Genomic DNA, 22,335 nt, shown 5'->3' on the forward strand with positions numbered 1-22,335 from the left:
CAGAGGGAGCTTTTTTCCCTCCCTGACAGCTAAACAGAGCTCCAGAGAAATGGGGAGTGGGATTTCTGGGGACGACGACAATCCCTGTTCACACTATACCCATGGCTGGCACGGGTTCCAGTGGTAGCCGGATTTTTAGTGTCCGGTCACCACTGTTAACCGGACACCTGGCAATGTGTTCCCGCAGCATGGGGAGAGGCAGGCGGGAGGGAGCGGAAGCAGCAGGCTGCCGGCTGAGCGCCTTCCAAGCCACAGGGGGCTGCTTTGCCCTTCCTGCGGGCAGAGCTGCGTGAGCAAGCTCGCTCCCACCCCGGCCCCGGCTCGGCTGCACCCCCTGCCTGACCAGTAGGGCCTAAAAATAGGAGAGCCTAAGGCTATAGCCTTATTAGCCTGAGGGTTAATCCGGCCCTGGTTCTGAGCACTGAAGTCTTGAAAGGAATTATATCAGCATGAAAACTAGTAAAACTCTGGGTTGGAAAGGCTGCTCTAGGGCTTACCCCATTTTGCAGTTTTACTCTGTTCTTTTGCTTACTCTCTTACTTTCACAGATGTGCAATCTTTTTTGTACATTAGTGGAAGCAGGTTTCACCATCATTAGTTACAGCCACTAGGGCCTAGCCCTTAACTCTTGTAATTCACGGTTAACAATTGTATTCAATTGAAAGCTATCTAGCTTATTTCTGCTCTTACGCTGTTAAACCTGTTGGTCATAGATATGTTGAGCAAGAAGTCTAGCCTTCAACAAGGGCCTGATTGAAAGCCCCTTGAAGTCAAGTGAAAGGTGGGTCCTGGGTCTGACCCACCGCAGAACTCTGGATAAGTTTGGATCCTGGAGTTCTTTTGACTTGGACATTGTCTTAGAAATAAGTTCAGAGTTCCCTGACTTTAAAGTATATAGTCGTTTAAAGGGTTGGGGTTTTGTCACATCTTCCCATTTTTAGATCCCATTCTAAATATCTTTTCTGAACCGAAACACTATTAAATAAAACTAACAAAATATTAGAAATACAACAACATTTCAGGTTGCTCTAACACAACTTTAACATATTTTTTAGAGCACTTTCTGATCTGCTGTATTGCAAACCCTCTTTAGGCAAGTCCTTGTCTGTAAGAGATGCTCAGTCTCATAGGGAATAATAACGTTAGTTTGAATTGTTTTCAATTGGTATGTCTGCTGTCACTTCACTGACACATTGCACACCTGTTCACCATTTCTTCAATGTCACTATTCATTTGTGACCAGAATGCAACTTCTCTAACTCTCATTTTTGATTTGGTCATTCCAAGGAGCCCTTCATGTATTTGTTCCAATATTTTCCTTGTCATCACAGTGGGAACCAAGATTTTGTATCCCCTTCAAGAGCGCTGTTGCGATCACTGGAAGCTCATTTTATACTGGGAATACACAGACTGGAAGTGTTGATTTTTTTCTTCCATTACTTATCACTTGTATTGTGGCTTGCAGCGTTTCACGATTAGCTGTTTCTGTCTCCCGTTCACTGTATATGCCCATGACTCTTTTATCATGGTCACATGCATATGTACTGCTTGTTCCAGATCATCAGGCTGTCTATTGTCAGATGAAAGAAAAGGAGTACTTGTGGCACCTTAGAGACTAACAAATTTATTAGAGCATAAGCTTTCGTGAGCTATTGTCAGATGGAACATTTGCTCTTAAGAATGTTTCTGCCATTACTAAATGGCATCCAGGGTCACATCATCTTGGGTGGTGCTTTTTCTGGTCACTTTTTGCATATTGCAATGAGAGGTTTTTGACCTCTCCTTGCTTTGAAGCTATGACCCGAGTGAAAGTAATAAATCTGATATATCCATATGCCTCTTCTTCCTAGTGTTTCTTTTTCAATTTGTGCCAACATCATCTTTGCAGCTGCCATAGCCCTAGGTGCATGAGACTCAATCAATCACTTCCACGATATGACATACCGCTCCCAGTTCTTCTTTTGGGGCATCTGTAAAGTGTTTGATGTCTTTCAATGGATCAAAAAATTGCAGCACTGGAGCTGATGTCAGAATGTACTTTAAATCATCGAACTCTTTCATGCTCTGGCACCCATGCCTAGTCATTGATCTTGTGGAAGAGGTGTCTGAGGTGAGTTGTACACCTCAGTAAGTACTGTATCCATCTAAAACTGACCTAATTCTGGTCTCATCTCTTTTAACCGTAATTCGTTAACAGCCATCAAGATTCTTGTAAAATGCTTTGATTTTGATTTCAAATTTTTTTGCGTATTTTACAAATACAGAGTTTGTATATGGTAAACTTTAAATTATTTAGACTCCTCTGTCTTTAAGAAACATGTAAAGTGCCCTCCTTTTGGATGCATAACTCTGATAATTTGATCATACTATGGCAAGGAATACTATATTCTTTCCTGTCTTAGTAAGTCCCAATGTTGTAACTGGTTTAAAAAAAAAACAAAAAAAAAAGGAACTTGCTGACATAATTAAATATGTAATTTCCTATTTACCATCAGGTCTTGGCATGTTCAGTATTGTCTGAATTGATTCATCGGGCAAGACTCCATTGGCCTTATTCAGTTTAAGATTATTAGCTCCTGCAATTTCCAGTACTTTCCTCAATCATTCCTGATGTTCAGTGGTAGTGCTGCCCCAAATGATTAAGTCATCACTGTATACTTTCACACATTAGATCCTCTAGCATGTGGCTTATTGTCTGGTGAAATACTTCTGAAGCTGAACATATTCTGAAAGGCAATCTTAGGTGTGTTGAAAGTGCAGATCTTGGAGCTCTCAGTCCAAGGGGATCTACCAAAAATCCTGCTGATGCATCTAATTTACTGAAGAATTTGGCTTCTGACAATGGTTCATTTCTTGTGTGAAGTGAAAGCGTTCTCTTTTTATGTTTCTGTCGAGCGCCTTAGGGACTATACACAGCCATAGTCCCCCTCCTTGGTTCAGTTCAGTTACTAAGCAGTGAACCTAATCTGTTGGTTCTTCTGTTCTCCAAATGATGCCATTTGCTGCCATGTTTTGCAGCTCCTCTTCTAGCCTCTTTTTAAGGCTTGTGGAATTTTTCATGTAGCACGTACCACAGATTCTCCATCTTCTCTTAACCATATCTTGTATATTACTGGGAGGCACACATTTCCTGTGACTACATCTTCACTAATACTTTCATATCTGGCTCTCTGTTATCTTTCTATCTCTATGGCATATGTCTACTTAGTAAGATCAAGCACCTCACATGTGTAGGCCCAAGACTAATTGCTAGCTTCTGTATACCACCACAGACGCTTGTTTTATCATTTTGCCTTTGTATTTAAATGTCACTGTGCACTCTCCCAACAACAGAATTGTTTTTCCATTGTAGTCTTTCATCTTCAATGATCAAAAAATCAAAAAAGAGTCCTACAAAAAGTGGAAACTAAGTAAAATTACAAAGGATGAATATAAACAAATAACACAAGTATGTAGGGACAAAATTAGAAAGGCCAAGGCACAAAACGAAATCAAACTAGCTAGAGACATAAAGGATAACAAGAAAACATTCTACAAATACATTAGAAATAAGAGGAAGACCAAGGACAGGGTAGGCCTGTTACTCAATGTGTGTGCAGGGAAACAATAACATAAAATGTGGAAGTGGCAGAGGTGCTTAATGACTTCTTTTATTTTGGTTTGGTTTTGGTGGTGATTGGACGTCTAACATAGTGAGTGCTAGTGATAATGAGGTAGGATCAGGGGCTAAAATAGGAAAAGAACAAGTTAAAAATTACTTAGACAAATTAGATGTCTTCAAGTCACCAGGGCCTGATGAAATACATCCTAGAATACTCAAGGAGCTGACTGAGAGATATATGAGCCATTAGCAATTATCTTTGAAAAGTCATGGAAGTCAGGAGAGATTCCAGAAGACTGGAAAAGGGCAAATATAGTGCCAATCTAAAAAGGGAAATAAGGAGAACCCGGGAAATTACAGACCAGTCAGTTTAACTTCTGTGCCCAAAAGGATAATGGAGCAAATAATTAAGCAATCAATTTGCAAACACCTGTAAGAAGATAATAAGGTGATAAAAAAGAAAAGGAGTACTTGTGGCACCTTAGAGACTAACAAATATATTTGAGCATAAGCTTTCGTGAGCTACAACTCACTTCATTGGATGCATTCGGTGGAAAATTTTTCCGAATGCATCCAATGAAGTGAGCTGTAGCTCACAAAAGCTTATGCTCAAATAAATTTGTTAGTCTCTAAGGTGCCACAAGTACTCCTTTTCTTTTTTGTGAATACAGACTAACACGGCTGCTACTCTGAAATAAGGTGATAAGTAACAGTCAGCATGGATTTGTCAAGAACAAATCATGTCAAACCAACCTGATAGCTTTCTTTGACAGGGTAACAAGCCTTGTCGATAGGGGGGAAGCGGTAGACATGGTATATCTTGACTTTAGTAAAGCTTTTGATACTGTCTCGCATGATCTTCTCATAAACAAACCAGGAAAATGCAACCTAGATGGAGCTACTATAAGGTGGGTAAAAAAATGGTTGGAAAACTGTTCCCAGAGAGCAGTTATCAGTGGTTCACAGACATGCTGGAAGGGCATAAGGAGTGGGGTCCTGCGAGGATAAGTTCTGGGTCTGGTTCTGTTCAATATCTTCATTGGTGATTTAGTTAATGGCATAGAGAGTAAACTTATAAAATTTGCAGACGATATCAAGCTGGGAGGGTTTGCAAGTGCTTTGAAAGATAGGATTAAAATTCAAAATAATCTGGACAAACTGGGGAAATGGTCTGAAGGAAATAGGATGAAATTCAATATGAACAAATGCAAAGTAGTTCATTTAGGAAGAAACAATCAGTTGCACACATACAAAATGGGAAATGACTGCCTAGGAAGGAGTACTGTGGAAAGGGATTTGGGGGTAATAGTGGACCACAAATTTAATATGAGTCAACAGTGTAACACTGTTGCAAAAAACTGAATATCATACTGGGATGTATTAGCAAGAATGTTGTAAGGAAGACACAAGAAGTAATTCTTCTGCTCTACTCTGTGCTGATTAGTCCTCAACTGGAATATTTTGTCCAGTTCTGGATGACAAATTTCAGGAATGATATCACAAATTGGAGAAAGTCCAGAGAAGAGCTACAAAAATGATTAAAGATCTAGAAAACATGACCTATGAGGGAAGATTGAAAAAATTGGGTTTGTTTAGTCTGGAAAAGAGAAGACTGAGAGGGGACATGTTAAAATTTTCAAGCACATAAAAGGTTGTTAGAATGAGAGGGAGAAGAATTGTTCTTCTTAACCTCTGAGGATAGGACAAAAAGCAATGGGGCTTAAATTGCAGCAGAGGAGGTTTAGGATGGTCATTAGGAAAAACTTCCTGTCAGAAATAAATTGTCTAGGGAATAAATTGCCTAGGGAGGTTGTGGAATCTCCATTACTGGAGATTTTTAAGAGCAGGTTAGACAAACTCCTGTCAGGAAAGGTCTAGATCAGTGGTCACCAACTGGTCAATTGCCATCGACTGGTCAATCCAAGAGGCTCCCCCAGTCAATAGCGATCTCCAGCGGCACAGCTGGGCTGCCGCTGAGACAGGCTCCCTGCCTGTCCTTTCCCCATGCTGCTTCTGGAAGCAGCCAGCATGGCCCCGAGGGCAGGGGGTAAGGGGTCTCCCTCCACGCACTGCTCCTGCCTGCAAGCACCACCCCCACAGCTCCCATTGGCTGGGAACAGGGATCTGTGGCCAATGGGCGCTGTGGGGGTGGTGCTTGCAGAGAGGAGCAATGCACGGAGCCTTAGGCCACCCCCCCCCGGGGCTACAGGGGCGCGTTGGCTCCTTCCAGGAGCGACATGGGGCCAGGCTAGGCAGGAAGCCTGCCTTAGCAGCAAGTGTTGCCTGGCAGGAGACTGCACTCCAAACCCCAGCCCTGAGCCCTCTCCCAGAGCCAGCACCCCAAACCAGCCCTGATCCCCCTTCTGGAGCCAGCACCCCATGCCCCCTCCTGCACCCCAAACCCCCTCCTGCACCTCAACCCCAGTCCTGACCCTCTCCCAGAGCCAGCACCCTGTACCCCCTCCTGCACTCCAACCCCATACCCCCTCCTGCCCCTCCAACCCTGCCCCAGACCTGATTCACCTCCCAGAGCCAGCACCCTGTGCCCCCTCCTCCACCCCAACACTCTACCCCAGCCTGGAGCCCCCTCCTGCACCTCAACCCTTGACCCCAGCCTCAACCCAGAGTCCCCTTCCACACTGCAAACCCCTCAGCTCCAGCCCAGAGCCCGCACCCCCCTCCCAAACCTAACCCCCTACCTCAGCCTGGTGAAAGTGAGTGAGGGTGGGGGAGAGTGAGTGATGGAAGGGGATGGAGGGAGTGGGGTGGGGCTTTGGGGAAGGGATGGGGGCCTCAGGGAAGGGGCAGGGTAGATCCTGGCTTGCCCTTAAATTCAAAAAGTGATCTTGGGCGTAAAAAGGTTGGAGACCACTGGTCTAGATAATACTTAGTCCTGCTATGAGTGCAGGGGACTGGACTAGATGACCTCCTGAGGTCCCTGCCCACCCTATGATTCTATACTTTTATGCAGTCCTAACATCAGTCTGTTTCAACATCTGTTGTTGCATTCCCTTGTGCCCTGGTGTCTGTTTACTATGCAATACCAGTGCCATTTGTGCACATTTTAATTAGCCAATCTTTTGAGTTTTCAGCTTGTCCATTATGGTGCTTAAGAGTATCTCTTCCTCTTCACTTGAGGAATCTATTTCTCCACCTAATACATGCACTTTCCTGCTTTCTCTGCACACTTTAGCATACTGGTTGAGCTTATTACAGTTTCTACGTATTCATCTGAATGCTGGGCTTTTTCTCTATTCATGCTGGTGGCCACATGGTTGGCATTATTTCCTGCTTTCCATTTTTTTTGTCCCTGGCCAATTTAATTTTTGTGAACTTTTCCCTTTCTGGTTTAGTTATGATACTCAGTCATACACTCGGTACCTTTCTCTGGGCTTTTTATTTTTGTTTCTGTTTGTTCTGCTGCTTGGCCTATACATATTGCCCTTTTGAGTGTCAGATCCATCTCCCTTAGTAACCATTCACACACTTGTTTATCCAAGGACAATCTGGTTTTTAATGAGACAGTCTTTTAATGTTCCATAATTGCAGGACTGACTTTTTTATGTTTTAAATCTATGACAAACTCCTCTATTGTTTCTCCCTCATTCTCTGTTCTCATCCTGAACATATATCTTTCAAAAGTATTTTTTTCCCTAGGGACACAAAAAATGTTTGAAGGTCATTATTTCTGAAGATCTTTCCTGTCTCTTTTCCCAACACCTATATGGAACGCATTGTGTATATCTAGGGCTTCTGTGCCTGACACTAAGAGCAGAGCAATCTTTTGGTCATCCTCTAGTTTATTTGCCTGGTGGCTTTCCTATACCACTCAAATTGCTGTTTCAACTGTTTCCAGGCATATTCAGCATTTCTCTTGAGTCTTAGGGCTGGTTTGCAATTGCACAGGTGCTGTAGCAGCCATCACAATGTTACCTTTCATTGGGTCTTCCAGCATGCTGTGCTCCCCACTCCTGGTACCATGTAGTATCTTTCTGATGAGGCGACCAGTCTCATGGTAAACCCTTTCTTAGGAACATGAAGTAGGTAGAATAATGAAGTAAACTTCCTATTGTTCTATGTAGCTGCATCCTTTGAGTGCCATATTCTGGGCTTCTTTATTTCTGCTCCAGCAAGAAGACAGAATCTAGAGTGGACAGGAAGCTTGGTATCTCTATACTTCCTGGAAGACTTACTCTATAGCACATAAACCTTCTATTTCATAAGTCAGGTCAAGTCTGGCTCTGAGGAAGTCTAGGAGAAACCAATGACATTCAAAGTGAAGTAAGTTAAATGTTTATTTTCTGCAAAATTATTTTTCTTAAAAAGAGAGGGAAAAGTGAGTCTCATAGTTTTCCATCTTTGTTGTCCTTATGAAGACTTGGATCAATTCCAAAAGATCTTTATCAGAGAAAGAAGTGTACAGATCCAATTATCTGCAATACCTTTGTTTAGGAACTTACTCTAGTCTCAACACAAAAATCTATAAAATCTTAAACACAAAAATCTATAAAATATTAAGGTTCTATACAGGACTTTCTGGGATGGTACACATTTTCTTCTTTTCTGTTGTTTCCTCAAATTTATTAAATGTAATTTCTTTACTGAAATATTGCAGTTAGCAGATCTTCTTTGTCCTTCAGTCCTCCTCAGTCTGAGCTACTCAAAGTATTCCATTTAGACTGGGAGAGACAGGAAAAATCTCTACCATTTATAATCAAATTCTCCCTGATAAAACTAGGTTAGGAGTAGAGCTAGTCAAAAATAGGAATTTAGATCCTACAGGAAATTCCAGAATTTGAAGTTTCTTTTCATCTCCAATCAGGACGAAGAGTCTAAATATTTAAATTTTTCATGGAACAGAAAGTTCTGAAAATTTTTTATTTGTAAATGTCAAAACATATAAACATGTTTTATTTATAACATTTTGACATTTCCAGTTGACATGTTTCATTTCAGCTTCATTAGACATTAATTAGTGTTCCCCCTGAACTGCTGTGGTGCCTCATGCTCCCATTTTCCTCTGTGGACTGATTCCCTTACTGTCCTTTATCTCCCATGATTAAGGCTAAGATTGTCATGGAAATTTTTAGTAAAAGTCACAGACAGGTCACGGGCAATAAAGAAAAATTCATGTAAGCCTATGACCTGTCCCTGATTTTTACTAAACATATCCCTGAAAAAATGGAGAACTCAGCTGCCCCCACACTGCCTGCAGAGATTGGGCAACTGTGGGGACCGCTCCGAGCTCTGGGGACCCCCAGCTCAGAACTTCAGTGTACCCCCACCACCCATGGAGGCCAGGTTCTCCAGGGGGACCCCACTGCCTGTGTCAGCTGGGAGCTGCCGGGGCAGCCCTGCCACTTGCAGCAGCTCAGAGCTGTGGGGGGCCCCCACTGCCCATGGTGGCTGGGAGCTCCAGGGCACCCCTGCCGCCCACGGTGGCTGGGAGTTCTGTGGTACCCTCAGCACCCGCAGTGTTTGGGGGCTCCAGGGGCCCACAGCTCCCATGGCCCACAGGGAGCTGTGGGGTTGGTGGCGGGACCCTGACGCTCCCAGGTGACAGGGCTGGGATTCTATGACTTCCACGACCTCTGTGGAAAAAATCGTAGCCTTATCCTTGATGCAGCATGGTCATTGAACTTCATGATGCCTTGATCCATAATGCAACTTGGTGATTCAAATAGTGGGGAGATTATGTTGCATCATGGGAGATATAGTCCAGTCAGGGAGCCCAGCTGATAGAGGAGAAATGGGGGTATTAAGCACCTCAACTACAATTCTTGTAAGGAGCTCATGCTAACACAGATTAACTGACAGTTACAAAATGTTTCAGTTCAGTTTGACAAGCCAAAATATTTTGAGTTGACCCAAAAATAAATATTTTCCCTATAGAAAATTGAAAACATTCAGAAAAAAAACTTCCTGAAGAAATTAAATTTCAGTGTTTTGAAAACCGCATTTCCCACTCTTAACCCCCTAACTCTCCCTGTGCACTATATGAGGGAGCCTGGAAGCCTAACTTGGGGCTGGTGGTTCCACTGGGTGACAGGGCATCTGCAACATTGCACTTTAGCTCCTTTTGTGGATCTAGCCCTTAAAATTCAGAGGAATCTTTCTGTGGAGTTCACATGGATCAAGCCTTTTGTGAGTTTAAGTTAGGGTAGGCCTTTTGGATACAGCTATAAAAAAGACAGATTTACCCTGAAAGAGAGAGCGAGCATGTGCATGTGCACGTGAATAGCCTGGCTAATCTCAGGTGGAATTCAAAGTTATAATCACTTAACTTAGTAAATGTGATCTTTATCTTTAACTTCTGCTTTAAACTTTAAAGCTTAATTTGTTTTGATTGAGTTTCTAATGTTAATTAGTGAGGCTGACACAATTAAAGACATCAAGAACATATAATTATGTTCCTTATAATTATGACATAATTGTTTTAGTATGTTAAATGACTTGACTAATAGATTTTTTCTGTTTCAACAGCATTATAACCAGCTCTGTTTTATGAGATAACTGGCAGCATATTTAGTAGGTGCTTTCAAGCATTTTAAGTAAAGTTTTGATGGGTATTCATCTAGTAATGAAATATTCATGCATTATATTTTTATCTATTACAAAGGACTTTCCCTGAAGTGACTAATGCTTGGTTTGTTTAGACAGATATAACATTCAATCAAACTAATGGTAACCTTGGAGTACTATTGTACTAGATATTACTATATCAAATGCATTTGATAAAATTTGAGTCCGTGATGTTGAACTGCATTTCGAACATGATGCATGGATAACAAAACAGTCTATGGACATTTGTTAATAATGTTAAAATTACAAATTTTATCTATCAGGTGCACACATGCCTTATTCTTCAAAATGTGCTTTGTGTGTATGGTTTAAGATGTTCAATAATTTATTATGTGCACACTTTTTTTTCCGAGTAATTTTGGTGGGTACATATTAACAATAAAGCATGAAACCATTATTTGCCTATAATTTGTTATGTTTCTTGATTAAAAAACTAGAATGATATAAAATTAACATGGCACACATTAAATAGATTAAAAGCTGGATAACTGATTCGTCTCAAAATGTAATTGTAAATGGGGAATCATCCTCAAACAAGTGTGTTTAATGGGGTCCCATAGCTGTATCAGTTCTTGGCCCTATGGTATTTAACATTTTTATTAATGAACTGGAAGAAAACATAAAATCATCACTGATAAAATTTGCAGATGACACAAAAATTGGGGAACTGGTAATAATGAAGAGGACAGGTCACTGATACTGAGTGAACTGGATCACTTGGTAAACTGGGTGTAAGCAATGTGTGTTTAATATAACTAAATGTAAATGTATACATCTAGGAACAAAGAATGTAGGCCCTACTTACAGGATGGAGGAATCTTTCCTGTGAAGCAGTGACTGAAAAAGATTTGGGGATTGTGTTGGATAGTCAGCTGAACAAGAGCTCCTAGGGTGATGTCGTGGCCCAAAACTGCTATTGCAATCCTTGGATGCACAAACAGGCATCCCAAATAGTAGAGAGGTTATTTTATTCTATATTTGGCACTGCTGCAACCACTGCTGGAATACTGTGTCCAGTTCTGGTGTCCACAATTCAAGAAGGATGTTTATAAACTGGAGATGGTTCAGAGAAGAGCCATGAGAATGATTAAAGGATTAGAAAACTTGCCTTTTAGTGATCAACTCATGGAGCTCAATCTATTTGACTTAACAAAAAGAAGGTTAAGGGGTGACCTGATTACAGTTGTTAAGTACCTACATGGGGAACAAATATTTGATAATGGACTCTTCAGTCTAGCAGAGAAAGATATAACACAATCCAATGGGTAAAAGTTGATGCCAGACAAGTTCAGACTGGAAATAAGGCATACATTTTTAAGAGTGAGAGTAATTAGCCATTGGAACAATTTACCAAATGTCGTGGTGGATTCTCTCTCACTGTCAATTTTAAAATCAAGATAGCATATTTTTCTAAAAGACATGCTCTAGGAATTATTTCAGGAAACTTTTATGGCCTATGTTATACAGGAGGTCAAACGAGATGATCACAGTAGTCTCTTCTTCCCTGGGAATCTATGGATCAAGTGAGGGTGGAATGAATCTGGAAGATTAGAATTTAAAAAGGGATTAAAATTTAGATTTTGCCACCTCACCCCCGCCCATGGTGAGTAATACTTTATTTCATAAGTAGAATCATAGAATTGTAGGATTGGAAGGGATCTTGAGAGGTCATCTAGTCCAGTCCCCTGCACTCATGGCATATCTAGACCACCCTGACAGGTGTTCTTAAAAATCTCCAGTGATGCAGATTCCACATCCTCCCTAGGCAATTTATTCCAGTGCTTAACTAACCTCACAGGAAGTTTTCCCTAATGTCCAACCTAAATTGCCCTTGCAGCAATTTAAGCCCATTGCACTAGGATTGTTGGAACACATGGAGTTATTTATGGAGCAAGGGTCTACTCAGCATGAATAATGATGGCAGAAATCTTGCCATACCTCTGGTACTGTAGTCAATATTAACTCTTGTTGACTTAAATGGTACAGGATCATATTTATTGCCACAGTATCTGAACATTTTTCTATATATTTTTATTGACTAGGCCACTGTGCCAACTCAATAGCTATAGATTTTTTTTATAGACCTGGAGAAAGGACCTCCCTTTCTGGTTCAGAGGCATTATGGGGACATGTAAACAGTACTTATTTCCCTTCCCAGAAAAAAGAGGTTATGGTATGTGGATGTTCCACATTTCCATGTCACACACTCTGTAACAGGGAAATATCTGTTCAAATCCAAAAAAAATATTCTATTCTGGACTACATATGAATGGGTTTATGTGGGGTATCCACAGATGTCTTTAGAAAAAAATCAATAGGCACATGAAAGCCTTTTGCCACTCTGCAGACTGATTAAACTATAACATGTCAGAGCCAGGATAGCCTTGCTTCTTCCTATTGGCCTGATTCTATCACTTTGATTCATGTTGCGTATTCACAGCTGCCCTGCATCACAAAGTGCCAGGACCTATTTGCCCCGACCATCTGTGTTTTCTGTGTGTGTTTAAACTTCCAGTCCTTTTTTTGGTTTTTGACAATTAATTTTTGAAGAGCAAAAGCAAAGCATGGTTTTATGACAATTTAAAACAAATGTATGAATTGTTCAACAGTGACTGTAGCAAAAATCTTTGCTATGCAGGGTTTTCTCTTTAAAATGTAGCCCCTTTAAAAGTTCACGTTAAATACTGGAATGTGTGTGTATTTAAAGAAGGTACAATATATGTGAGAAATAGCATATGCCCTCTGATGCTGGGTTCCTGTGGTAAGCATTCTTTCTTATCACTGAATACTACAGTAGTCCCATGAAATCCTGTGTAAGTGGTCAGAACACAAGTAAGAGCTGCCTGTGGGTAGTCCTAACCTATTCATGAGCTCTTTGGAACAATTTTCCTACTTTTTTTAAATACTGTTTTTGGCAAACACTTGATACTTGAAATACAAAATGCATGAGTCACCTACTGGGATGGGCACAGTATGTGGTTTATTGAATTTAGCTAAATTGTGAGTCATCCATCAATAGTCCTCATAGTGAATGTACTTGTGATAATTTCACACATTACAAAACAAAGTAGGTGTTATTTTCAAGATTTTTGAAGCATTTTGCCCTTGAGGATTTTACTCTTTTATTGTGTTTCATTTTATACTACAGGAAATTGTTAACCTGGTATGCAGTGACAACGACTAAAAGGAAAGACAATTATTTCAGTCAGTTAACCAATTCCATACAGTGATGTGACAACTGTCTTAATAAGCATGCTGTCTGATAAAACAAAAGTGCTGAATATAAGGTTAGATTAAAAGTAGCTTCTTGGTATTTAGCCATGGGGATATATCCCTCCAGCTGCATAAAATTTCGGCTGGGACAGGTAGTTTCAAGGTTCAGAGGCAGCAGTTTTGAAGGCGAGAGCTGTAAATTACCACAGCTTCTGAACTGTCAAAATAGTGTGATTTTTTTTTTTTGGGGCGAGGGGAGCGAATGGGGGAAGAGGAGGCGAGAAACTGTGGTGTGTGTGTGTGTGTATAACATGGCCTAATGGTGCTCTACTAAATACAGGAAGTAGCTGATGTCTCAAGAAGCATCGCAGTTTTAATTACAGAAAAGTTTAACTATTCTAAACAAAGGGCTGAAGACGTGAGAATTTAGAGATACTTTCCAATGAAATCTCTGTCCCTTAAAAAGGTGGGAATTCAGCTCCTTCCCCTGGAGATGACTGCCTGATCAGCACTGAAACTCCCCAATGTTAGGGCCATCTCTTACTGGAACCTTTGCCAGCATGCTTTTCTGTTAAAAGTCCCTTTACATTTGTCAGAAATAAATGTTGTAGCCCTAAAGTGGTTATTTTGCTATCTCCCTTCCTTCCAGCTGATGGACATCTTAGCTCCTATTATTTTTCTCCTGGTTTTCCTTTTCTCTTAGTCCTGAAAAGATGGCATATCCCTGACACTAATAAAATACATAATTTCCCAAAACTACTGCTTCTACCAAGTCCTACTTTCTGGATCTGATTATCAGCCAATATGAACTTGCTTTGATGGTAGAGTGATTGCAACTGGATTCCTTGCTGTACACATTTTGTGAAAAACGTTTTTGATGGAACCCCACAGAGCTGGTATTCTCCCTCTCCAGCTTGCTTGTGCATTTCCAATTAAGATCAATTGAATTTCTGTTTTGTAATATAATCAATTATTTATGTATTTCACTTCCAGACTCCAAAATATTATTACTTTACACATAACAGAATGTTATGCTTCTCTCTTCAGTGAATATCTGAAGCACCACTCTAGTAAAAACATACCAGGGGATTCTGATCTCACGCTAATGCAACAGTGGAGTTACTCCAGATTTACAGTGGTATAGCTAAGATCAGAATCTTGCCCATCGCGTGGCATCCCTGATGCTTCCCAAGGGCATGATAACTAGTTGTATTTTAGACTATTGTGGTATTGTGACAGGGTAAGTACCAAAAAGCTTAAGTATGTACATGGAGATGTAAAATGTTCTTTTCTGAAAACATCTCTAACTTGAAACTTCAGAGGCTCAATTCCAGAGAGAATGAAAAAGTGACAAACACATGCATTTATAGTATTTAGAGTTGTGTTTTGTGTGTGAAACGTAATTTATATATTCAGGACAGAAGAGATGAAGCATCCCACTGGGTCCTTGTTTGACTGACACAGTTCCAATAAAAGAAAAAGTGCCAATTTATAAACAAAATGTCTAAGCAACACAAATATCAACTTTTTTACATTCCTACACTTTAAAAGACATGCACCAGGTTAATTAACCTTAGGGTATAAAAAGGCTGGAATAGCTGGAATGCATTTGATCACATAGAAGAGCATGTTTCAGAGTAACAGCCATGTTAGTCTGTATCCGCAAAAAGAAAAGGAGTATTTGTGGCACCTTAGAGACTAACAAAGAGACTAGCTCACGAAAGCTTACGATGAAATAAACTTGTTAGTCTCTAAGGCGCCACAAGTACTCCTTTTCTTTTTATAGAAGAGCATGCACACAACTAGTGTTATTATTTCAGGGTGCTTGTCTATGTGTGTTCTTTCTTTTAGGCCAGCAGATGGCACACTTGCATAATTGACATTGCTTCTTATCTTACTGCTGTTGAGACCCTTGGTTGGAGTCCTCAAAATAACAGCAGCTTCTTGATAGAACAAATTGTATTTTCTGGGCCTTTGCACCTAAAGCTATAGTGTTTTGCGAGATGGAATCTTTACTAACATTTGAACTGGCAAGAAGCCTATTTACAGATTTACTGTTTCTTTTACCTAGCTTAATATACTAATTAGGCACTATTAGATCTCAAACTTCACGTTTGCTTTTTGTTTCAACATTTCAGTTATAAGATAGTATTATTAGCAGTATTTTTGAAAAGGCTGTAAATGATTAAAAGGATGGAGCCCAAGCTGCTGTACTGCATGGTACGGCATGGACATTGACCAAGATGACCACTACAGAAGTTTTACAAAAACATTTTGCTTTAAAAATAATCGTCACCATTTTAATTTATTTTAGTGTCATTCCAAATTTCTCATTGCAGAATGGGGTACTTATTGATATGTGATTGGAAGAGATGCAAGTTCAAAATGGGGAGGTGAGGCTGGAAAAAAAAGAGGAAAAACTGGTATAAATGAATCAATGAATAGAAAAGTTACTACAAAAGTGAAGGTGCAAGTTAAATTACTTGCAGGGCAGTTACAAACTGCATGCTTAGTATTGGTACAGAAGATAGCATAGTTGACCTTCCCCGCAAAGTCATATATTCAGTAGAATGTAATATTGTATATTTTAAATAGACTATAATATTGTAATAATGCAGTAATATTTTTCAATAGCTTTTCCAGGGTATATATACACACATACATGTTTCCTCTAACATTAGACATAAATAGCTTTTGCCTCCATTTATTTTAATTTTTTTAAAACATATTTTTGTGGTCATTATAAGGCAAGTCCCATTATACCCTAGTATGATTTTCCCATACAGAAATCTACAGCAGAGATGCAAGAGATTTCTATTCATTTTGCTGTCTTTTCAAGGTATCCTAAATAAACAGTTGAGGGTTTTAATAATTGCCCGATAAACAAATATTCTTATGAGTGGAAGAATGTTGGTTCAGTAATGTTAAGGAACTGGCTGTTAGTATGGCTAAGGGGTGGGGGTTTGAGATTTTTAGGTGTAACTACAATGTAAAGAAATTCAAACAAATTTGATACTCCTTGTTCCATATACATTGGCACAGAAAGGTGAACTTATTGTGAGCTGATGGAAGAAAATCAACATGGAATGGATACTGCACTATTTCTATTTTACTTCTTTTACTTTCAAATTTATCTCTTGAATCTCACTAACCTCTCTCACACATTCTAGGTACAACTTATAGTCCTGATGCAGCACTTTATTATTTTTGTGTAAAGCGATGTTGCAAGAACATAACAGAATGTTTTTTCTGCGTAGTAGTATTTATTTATCATTTGATCTCTTAAAGTATGCTTGGCACTATACAAATACATATGAGGAGCAGCAGTCACTGCATCAAGGAGCTACAGTCTGATTCATTCACATGGGTACAATCAGTAGCTTGTACCAGATCAAGATGATGTAGGAATCCCAGAGGTCATTTTTGTAAGGTTTTCCTGAAGAAGTTAGTTTTAAGGAGATATGTGAGACTGCTTGTAATGTGATCTAAACTTTGCACTCTCTTTATATGTTTGTTTATGAAATGCAATTAAATACCAGTTCATGAAAAGCAGTCAATTTAGAATTTGTATCTGTTCTATTGCCTATTTGTTTAATCACCTTCCGTGCTGGTATCTTTCTAGCTTTACCAAGGTTCTTTGTATTTTTTCTTTTGAGTACTAAAATCAGATATTCCTTCTCTTGGCATTTGAAACTCCAGGATACATTCCTCATATCAGTGCTTGAAATATGACACCATCATCAAAGGACACTGTTGAGACTTGCAAAATGAGCAGGCTTTGCTCATTCCTCTGCTATATAACTAACCTGATTTTAGGGCAAGGTATAGATGAAGGTGTGATGCTGGTAGACTAAGTGCCAACTCATGCCAAGGCATAAGCAAAAGATCCCCAGTTTTTAGTCTGGGTTCCCCTAAGGGACGTATAGAACTAAAAGAAGCGTCTATTACCTTTTGAAACTTAAGACTGTAGCTCATGTGTGTATGTTTACCTACTTTAATCTTGTAAATCAGTGAACGGCAACCTTTGGCCCAGGGCCTGCCAGGGTAAGCCCCTGGCGGGCCAGGCCGGTTTGTTTACCTGCCGTGTCTACAGGTTTGGCTGATGTCGGTAGCACAAGACCAGATCCTGACAGAAAAGCCACTAAGAAATTGGACCTCTTTGGGCACAAGGTGCATTCTTCCACATTGTTGCAGTTCCCTATTGCAAACTATCATATCCTATTAACAAAATATAACTTCTTCACTTAGGAAAGGTTTCAGAGTAGCAGCCTTGTTAGTCTGTATTCACAAAAAGAAAAGGAGTAGTTGTGGCACCGTAGAGACTAACAAATTTATTTGAGCATAAGCTTTCGTGAGCTACATCGTAATGCATCCGATGAAGTGAGCTGTAGCTCACAAAAGCTTATGCTCAAATAAATTTGTTAGTCTCTAAGGTGCCACAAGTACTCCTTTTCTTTTTTCACTTAGGAAAGAATCACTTCCTTCCTGTCCAAAATTCCAGAGTAGAATGGGAAGGAATTGAAAGATATTACATAAGAAGGTCAGATGGCGGCCAGAACAGTGTTAGAAGCAGCTGAGGATGTGTCCACTATGTCCACAAGGTCGATGGCCCTGGACATCACCATATGGAGGGCATTAGAGCTGTTAGCATCAGTCATTCCAGAAGAGGTGCAGTCCACCATACAGGCAGGGGTGGCAGGTTTGTAGAAATTTTGGTGGTGCCCAGAACCCGCTGCCCAAAAAAACTCTGCCCCCCCAAACTCTGCCCCCCACCTGCCTAAGGCTCTGGGAGGGAGTTTGGGTGGGGAGGGGGGAGGAGGTCTGGGGTGCAGGCCCTGGGCTGGGGCACAGAATTGTGGTGCAGGAGGGGTGCAGGGTGCAGGCTCTGGGAGGGAGTTTAGGTGCAAAATGGCTGAGAGGTTAGGCTCTGGGAGGGAGTTTGGATGGGAGAGGGGGTCTGGGGTGCAGGCTCTGGGATGGAGTTTGGGTGTAGGCTCTGGGCTAGGGCAAGGGATGGTGGTGCAGAAGGGGGTAAGGGGTGCAGGTTCTGGGAAGGAGTTTGGGTGCAGGCTCTGGGAGGGAATGCAGAGGGCTGGGGTGCAGGCTCTGGGAGGGAGTTTGAGGTCAGGAGAGGGTGTGTGGGAAGGGGGTGAGAGGTGCAGGCTCTGGGAGGGAGTTTGGGAGTGGGAGGGAATGCACAGGGGTGAGGGCTGTGGGGTGGGGCTGGGGATGAGGGGTTTGGGGCATGGGGCTAGGGCAGAGGGTTGGGGTGTGGGGGGATGAGGGCTCTGTCTGGGGCTAGGGCAGAGGGTTGGGATGCAGGTGGTGAGGGCTCTGGTTGGAGGTGCCGGCTCTGGGATGGGTCAGGGATGGGGATGAGTTTGGGGTGCAGGCAGGCTGACCTGGGGCTGGGGCCAGAGAGGAGGATTCCCCCCAGCCCTCTCCCCACTGGCAGCAGTGAGCTCTGGGAGAGGGGCCCCCTTTCCTCCCCATCCCGGCAGCACACTCACCCCGCACCACTGTCACTGCAAATACTCCTAGGGCCCCTCCCAGGTCCACGAAGCCCACTCACCTCCCCTGTGGTGAGTGCCGGGGGGCGGGGCTGCCATCACATGTGCGCCTCCTCCCCTGCTGCTGCCCCTCACTGTAGCCTCACTGGGAGTGAGGGATGGGGCTGCCTCTTGCCCAGCATGGGGCAGGAGTAGTGACTGCGGGTGTGGGGGCCCCCTATGCTGGTGGAGGGTCCTGCCGGAAAAGGGAAGGGTCCGAGACGGAAGGGCAGGGTAAGGGCAGCCTGTCCTGCCACTAGTGGATGGGGGCACAAGAACTCTGCAGCGGCAGTTGATGCCAGGAGCCAGCAGAGCAGAGTGGAGCTGCAGGGGAGAGGCAGGGATACTCTGGGGGCTGGGGGAGGTGCGCAGGGGCAGCAAGTTGGGATCAGAGGAGGCGCATGGGGGTACATTGGTGGAGCCGGGCCCAGGGCCCTGAATATTGCTGGAGTCCAGACACCACGGGCCATACAACTAGCCACCCCTGCATACAGGATCTGTCATTTAAGGGGATGGAGCTCTTTAGCAGCATAATGGATGAAGCATGCTTAAAGACTCATGGACACACTGTGATCCTTAGGGAGCTATACACCATCTCCCTATCAAAAGCTATATAAAAAATACCAAACCCAGAAAGGGCAGAGGACACCGTCTTACTTCCAGGCTTGACAGCCTGGAGATGTCCATCCTCTTCCTCCTGCATCACACACCCAGCACCCTCTCTGAGGTAACAGGATTGGCGGGAGTGCAGGAGCCACACTGGAACCAATCTAGGCCTGCCATTACCTTCGGGAGCCACCTTGCCCCGTTCCACTAGGCCTGGTTTACTATCATAGCTGAGATGTGGGTGTTGAACATCGTTGATTCACACCTACCTCTCATGGTGTTGCTGGCCCCATATAGGCAGTTAAGAGGGCGGGGCAGCACCTGGAAGCTATAAAGGATCAGGACAGACCTGGTGAGGCGGAGTCTCAGTGAGTCAGAGCTAGATTAGTTCAGTCAGAAGGGCAAGGGAGAGCTGCCAGAGGGCTGGAGGAGTTCTGAAAGGAAGCAGAAGGTGGTTCCTGGGAGAAGATTGAAGGCAGGAGAGCAGCAAGACGGGTTTTCTGGCTGGAGTCCCCAAGCCAGAGAGCCAGGGCTGGAAGACTGGAGAGAGCTGAAAGCAGGAGGAGCAGAGGAACAGCAGTGGGAGTTGCCTGCTGGTTCTAAGATGGGGGGGAGCTGAAATCAGAGGAGCAGCAGAAGAGAATACCTACTGACATCTCCAGGGCCAGAGAGCTGGTCTCAGAGGAACCATGAGAGGGCCAAGGGGAGAGAGGGATGCTCCCTGCAAAGGATGCTCCTCACAGAGAGGCTGTGGGGGTTCCTGCAGAAAAGAGTGGGGTTGCCCTCCAATTGGAAGGACTGGGGTGGCTATCCTGGTACATGGACTGGAGACGACTGCCAGAGAGTCTGGGCATGGTTGAAGGCACTGATGTGTGGCATGTCAAGCATCAAGGGATGAAAAGTCTTGGGTTTTAATCACTGCTTGCACTGTGGTGAGAAATGGATTATGTATTTGGGCATTTGGTTATGGACTATTTGGATTGTGCTGTTGTCATAAACCAGCCCCAAGAAGGGGTAGAATTGAGACTAGAAAGCCTAAAGTGAAGTAAATGATCACCTAAGAGGGGAAAACAAGGCAGGGGGACCTGTCATGCCGTAGGCAGCCACAAAAAGGTGCTCCAGGCAAGGCTGCCCTATGACACTAACCCCATTCATTTCCACTCCTTTTTCCTATCTTCCTTCCCTATCCTTCACCCGGGATTCTTCTTATGAGAAACTGTTACCCAGAAAGAGGCCTTGTTGCTTTGTCTAGGAGTCATAGTGAAGGCATGTCTGGAGGACAGAGGAGGAGGCTTCCGATCCTGATATTTCTGTATCCTGAATTTAAAAGGGGGTTCTTCATTCTATCCTGGTCCTGAAAAGACTTCTAATTGGAGTCTAAAAGGAACTGAGGTGGAGTCATGGATGCCTCACTCTGGCTCTGCCCTTGCACAGGCGCACAAGGAAGCACAGGGTAATGGACCCTGCTTTTCAAAGGACTCTGATTTTGCAAACATGCACACCTACAGTTGGGCACACAGTGACAACAAAACCTTGAAGAACCACAGTTACTGTAGGGGAAATACCTGGTCTTTCTATGTATTATACCTTTATTATGTACAGCTTCCTTCCTATTGTTTAATCAACATATAGGAATTAAAAAGAAATGGAAGACATGAATCCAATGTCATTGCATCAGCAAGAGTCTGATATTTATTGCTACAAATATCATACATTAGTGGTTTTTCTGGTAGTGAAAAAGGGCCTGAAACCACAGACAATACAAAGAAAGCCATAGAAAACTTTGAAAAAAGAAAATAAGCTTAAATAAGATACTGGCTGCAAAACCACAAGAATAAGAAAACATCACTTCTTGACATTGGATTCCAATCTGAATAAAAACAGAGTTCAAGGCTTGGTACAAAGGATCAAAGTGATCAGATGACTAACTAGGAGGAATAAAAATGAGGATTAGAAGTGGCAGATGAGAACCTGAACTGGAAAGCAAACTGAAACTTTCTGCAACTGAAGAGGCTCAGAGCAAAGGATCAAACCATCATGGAAAATGAAAGCTTCAGGCACAATGGAGATGAAGTAATGCTTGCAAATTTTCAGATCGTACTAAAGGAGGCTGAAAGTCTAAAACAATATCTAGAATGTCTTGCTTCAGCCATTTGGCTCCCCTATGGGATACTTCTGCAGGAATTAAATTGTTTTTCAGTACCCAATGCTGAAATTTAGCACATGAACTATGAAATGTTATGTTTTCTGGAAATCTAAATTCTAATGTAATTTAAATTGTGAATGTACTGGAAACAATCCCATTTACTGTGGTGGTACATCACTTCCTAGACTTATGCTCTGCTAAGCTAAATGGAAACTGGGCAGGAAGAGTTAAGTGGTTCTAATGTACAGCTTTGTGAAGAGCATATATTTTCTCCTCCCTGTATACGTGCCTTGTTTCACAGTGGCTAGCATCTGGGCAGTGTGGGTGAATACAACTAGATCTGTTAATTCAATTCCTCATTAACAGACTGGTGTTGTCGACTCACATGAAGCTCACCCTTCACCAGAGGAGCTCCTAATATAAGCACTACAGCAGGGTGGCCAACCTGTGGCTCCGGAGCCACATGCAGCTCTTCAGAGGTTAATATGCAGCTCCTTGTATAGGCACCAACTCTGGGGCTGGAGCTACAGGTGCCAACTTTCCAATGTGCCAGGGGGAGGGGAGGCCCACTGCTCACCCCTCGGTTCTGCCACAGGCCCTGTCCCCACTCCACTCCATCCCTTCCCGCCCCCTCCTCT

Source organism: Dermochelys coriacea, chromosome 6 (genome assembly GCF_009764565.3).
Source record: "Dermochelys coriacea isolate rDerCor1 chromosome 6, rDerCor1.pri.v4, whole genome shotgun sequence".
Lineage (NCBI taxonomy): Eukaryota > Metazoa > Chordata > Testudines > Dermochelyidae > Dermochelys > Dermochelys coriacea.